Consider the following 5,368-nt stretch of genomic DNA (forward strand, 5'->3'; position numbering starts at 1 on the left):
ACCTGCCCCAGCTGCTGCTGCTGCTGCAAGCCCTGGCCCCTTGCCAAGCACTCCTTGCAGTTGACTTGGTTCTTTCCATCACTCTGACAAGCTGCATACAAAGCAATGGAAAGAGATTACAGCCATGGAGAACATGGAATGACACAAGAAGGCAATGATAGGGGTGGATGAAGCAACATTTATAAATTTGCAACAAAACGCGATTTCGAGAGTTTGAAATTCCTAACAGCTCACTCTCACGTTTTCCTGCAAATACCTGAAGTAACATGCTGGTATATTCCTACAGTGATTTCTCTGTCTTTACAACTAAATACAATATGGATTGAGTTTATGCAAGGAGTGTACAGCCATGGATAACTTGGAAAGACATAAAGCCACAATGACAGGGGTGGATGAAGCAACAGTTTTACGCGATTTCGGCTATTTCTAAAGCTTTCTCCTCGCGTTTTCCTGCAAATTCATGAGGCAGCATGCTGGAACATGCCTTCAGTCATTTCACTGTGTTTGCAACTTGATGCAGGATGGATTGAGTCTATGGAAGGCAAGAAGTGATCAATCTCTCACTCAACCAGCCCAATTCAAAAGTCTTCCTACTTGTGGTTGCAGTGGAAAAATCTAAGGAATGCATATAATATTTATCCTAATATCTAAGCTACATCACATCCCAAAAGTATGTGTGTTATACTATTAAACAAGAAGATAAGGATATAGAGAGTCTTACTGACCTGGAAGCTATCTGTGGGTGTGCTGTGCTGGTGATGAGTACCATGTGCTGGGGATGAATCTGTGCTGCTGGTTAGATGCTGATGGTGCAAGGTAGGGAGGCAAGAGAGCTGAGAGGGGAGAGCCAAGACAGGAGAGATTAAACAGGAGGGAAAAGATTAGTGCAAAATACAAACAAAGCAGCTACTAAATACCACACGTGTGGAATGGAGTCGTTTTTTCACACGTGTGGATGGGACCTAGATCTCTTGGAGTTTGAAACTTGGCACATGTGAATGGGACACTTTTTGCCTTGGAACTTGTGCCAATCATGATTTCATAATCAGTTCTATAACCACTCTTCCCTCCCCGTCTTTCCTCCCTGCCAGCACCCTCCCATCATCCTTTTCCTTCCCTCTCTGATCCCCAACACAGTCCATCCAGACTGCAACCTGCCTGAAGACTACCACCACTGCCAGATCTCTAGGTTACCTAGGCTGCAGCTCAAGTTTGGGAGAAAGCAGAAGATTCACCAGTGCAACTCCAACAGCATGGAAAAGGAAAAGAAAGGTCGTTGTTCTATATTCTTTTCAATGTTTTTTGATATATATTTCTTCCATCCATAGAATTCTTGATGTCCAGATATCTGGGCAATTCCCATCCACCTCATCCCATATCCCAAATTTCCACTAAGCTCCAGCATTTCTTGTCACATGTCCCAGTCCTGCTGTCGAAGAATCTTACTGCCCAGGAATCTGGTACATCACCCTAGGATTTGATTGGAGATGGATATCAATAGAACCTAGAATTTGATTGGAGATGGATATCAATACAACCTAGAAGTTTGCAACAAAATGCGAGGAGAGTGCTTAACATTTTCCAAATGGCCCTATATCGCGTTTTCTTGCAAATTCCTATATTCCTTTTGGTTTTCATTTCTTCCTCATTGTTTTGCTTTCTTTGGCCCTGGGGAATTCTTCCTAGTATCATCTACTGTCCAGGAATCTGTGAGATGATTCTAGCATTTGATTGGAGATGGATATCAATAGAAATGGAAAATTTACAACAAAATGCGAGGAGAGTACTTGACATTTTTCAAATGTCGCTACATCGCGTTTTCTTGCAAATTCATGTGTCCCTTTTGGTTTTCACTTCTTCCTCATTGTTTTGCTTTCTTTGGCCCTGGGGATTTATTCCTTGATGTGATGAGAAAAGTTTTTGCTTTGGAACAATTGATTCTCAGGCCCCTCCTTTCAAGAGAAAGCTAGACTTTTCTGCTGCTATACTTAAACCACAGCAATCACCAGGTGAGTCATGTGTGCTCATGAAGGGAGTTGTTTGGTGATATCCTATACATTCCCTGATTGCATATGTCAGCATATAGAATTCATGATATATAAATTTTGGTTCAGGCAAAAGGAAGAGACTGGAGCAGAAAGCTGAGTCTTCCCTCTCAAAACAAAAGGAACCAGAAGAGGACAAATCTCCAGATTTGCTCCTATTTGACTTTCTTCACAAATGCAAGGCTCAGAGGAACTTCCACATATACCACAGTATTTTCAACAGGGAGTTCACTATGAGCTCTATACAGGAGCATCACAGAGATTTTCTTTTAGACCATTGGGATACCTTCAAACAACTGATAGAGACAGGAAGAATTGTGGAAGGTGAAAAGGTTTTTGTGCATATAAATCATATTGTCTCCATTGACAGGCTGAGGTACCATGTGAATAGAAGATTTGATAGCCTGCCTGAGGAATATAAATTCAACTGTAACTTGCACACCAGAAAGTGTAGAGTGCTTGAGGAAACCATGGCATTCCTTATATACATTGTCTTCCATCAGCACTCTCTAGAAGAGCAAGGGCAGGAGGCTGAAGAAGAAGACACATCTGAAGCAGAGGAAAAAGAGGATGTTCCTGTGGCAACAGAAATGGCAGGGCAGGAAGAAGATATCAACCTCTAGGATGAGGGGCTGCAAGTGGCTGCTCTTGACCTTGTTCAACTGAGGACTAAAACTCTTAGGGCAGCACAGCCAGTTGAAGATTTTGATGTTCAGAGCACCAACTATGCAGTGCCCATGCTTCCAGGTGTCTTGATTGGTGGTAAAGATTATGTTTTCCTCCATGATATAGAGTGTATGTTCAATTTGAGGGAGGACTATGCCATTTCCCTTATTGCCCAGGCTTCAAGGCTTGACAAGGAGGTTGGCATAGAGGATGACCATTCACTACTGGCTTTGGAAACAACTTTTGATCCTGCAGAGGCCCTTACTATTTGTTTCAAAGAGGCTGAAAAGTTTCAAGAGCCAGATGAAGCTGCCTTCTAGCTCACACAGGAAGCTATGAATCTCTCAGCACTATACAAGGGAAAGCTTAAAGAAGAGGCTGGATTGGAGGGGAGAGGAATAAATCTTTGGAAAGATGAACTTCTTGTTGTTGCTGATGAAAATGAGAAGGTATGAACTTGTTACTTCAAATCAAATACTTTATCTTGTGTTTAAATGTTTTGTAGTTGTGTATTGTCTCACTCCAATCTTTTGATATGTGGCAGCTACAAATTGAGGATGACACATTCCTCTAGAGAACAAGTGGAAGCAGGCCGGCTGGGTTTGGCAAAATGTCAAGCCTAGCTCATTATATTCATGATCTAGGCAGTGCTAAGATCTTGATTTACCGTAGGCAGTTGAGCAACAATGGAGAAGCCATTGTTTACTTCTTTAAATGTTTGTCTAGGGTTTTAGGTGGACATGATCTTTCATGGCAAAAGGAAAAGATCATTTTGATAGAGAGGTTGTCTGCCATAGATATATTTGGGGATTATGTGAATAAGTAGGCCTCTAGGGATTATGTGAATAAGTAGGCCTCTAGGGCCTCTTACTTTTTGTCTTACACTTCTTATGCATTAGCATGTGGTTGTGTTAAGGAGCCCAAATGTCTGGAGGGCTATGGAAAACACAAGCTCATAAGGTTTCGAGAGCCACCCATGATTGCATCAGGCGACACAATCCAAGAAGAAGAACACGTGGAGATAGCTGAAGACAAGGATACCCCTCCCAGACAAGCAACAGAGGCAAGCATTGAAACAGACAGTCGACATCAAGCCAACAAGGAAGAAAAAGAGTCTAATCAAGATCAAAAAGAGAGTTCCGATTGGCAGGCCCTAGGAGTAATAGGATTTAGTCATCAAATATAACACAAACATTATGTTGAAGTTGAACTGATTTGTACAAAGTCTTTGATCCTCTACATTTCCCTCATCAGTTCCTTGTTCGTACGGATGATCAGTACCCTTTTGCATTTGTCCCATCACCGTACGACACTTCAGTACTCTTCCCACACTCAGTAGCTTCTAAAAGCGTTTGACACTCAATACCTTATTGGTAAGGATCAATAGTGTGTCTAGCATAATTAATTAGTATTGATTGAATTTTTTGTGTGTAGCTCATGGATATATTGATGCTTGTTAATATAGATCACATGTTTCACAAAAGAAATACTTTTGATGGAGTCTCAAAACATATAGGCATAACACCAAGAGTCACTTGTTCCACAAAATAAAAATCTATTGATTGAGTTTGAAAACATGTGGACATAACATCAATAAGTTACAAACTGCTATTCATGTTTACTTGTCCATTTATGGTTTCTAAATATCTTCGAATCCCTCCATTGTCTATGTCTCTCTGCTGCCATTGAATTGTCCAAAGTTTGTCTTCGTCTTTGCTTTTGGGCTAGAATAAAAACAAGCTTGACTTTGGAGCTAGCAACTTTTCTTTTAGCATGCAGCCTCTATAGAATGCCTCGGTAAAACCATTGGAAGACTTCCTTTAGACTATTTGCCTTTTGACTCCCTCCGTAGTGTTGTGTGTGTCTGAAAATTGCATTATGTGCCATGTAGTGAGACTTCTCCATGCCTTGGGTAGACCAAATTGCTGGGCATCCATACTTTTTGACAAAATAGAGAAGGTGATTGTAGATGATATGCTATTTTCACAGAGATAAGAATGCATAGTAAGTTATTAAAAAAAAAAGAGGATCACACTTAAGTAAAAGAAGAAGACAGAACTTTACCATGTAGTGAGTTATATTGCAGGCTGTCCACACGTCTTTCATTGACTTCCCAAAATGTTTAATTGCCTCTTCAAAGTTCTTGTAATCACTCTTTGTCCATGTTACATTGTCACAGAACATGAAGAGTTGATCAAGAGACCTCCACACCTCTGCCTTCACATTTTGTGCTTCCCCATCTGCCTCATGATCTTTCACGGCATTATGGACTTGCTTCCACAATCCATAATTAATCCTTGAAACTATTCTACCTTGCCTTACTTGCTTACTACTGTGTTTTGGTCAAGACAAGAATCTTCTTGCCTTAACACCACCAATAGAGGGCTTGATTGGTACCTCCTTGCCATTGGTAGACTTTTTAAAATCCTTTGTGATATGAACATCACCTCCATGCAGACCTATATCGGATAACACTTTTTCCAATGCTTGAAGAGCATCCTTTCTATTTTTTTCGAGACGGAGTTTCCAAGCAAATTCAATATACAAAAATACCAATTTCTCAATAATTCGACATAGACCATGCAATGTGCATATGTGAACATTACATAGTGGAATGTCAAGAATGGCCTTGAAGTCAAGAATTTGACATAGACCAT

Source organism: Cibotium barometz, chromosome 3, assembly GCF_041138505.1.
Source record: "Cibotium barometz isolate CiBa-2024 chromosome 3, ASM4113850v1, whole genome shotgun sequence".
Classification (NCBI taxonomy): domain Eukaryota; kingdom Viridiplantae; phylum Streptophyta; class Polypodiopsida; order Cyatheales; family Cibotiaceae; genus Cibotium; species Cibotium barometz.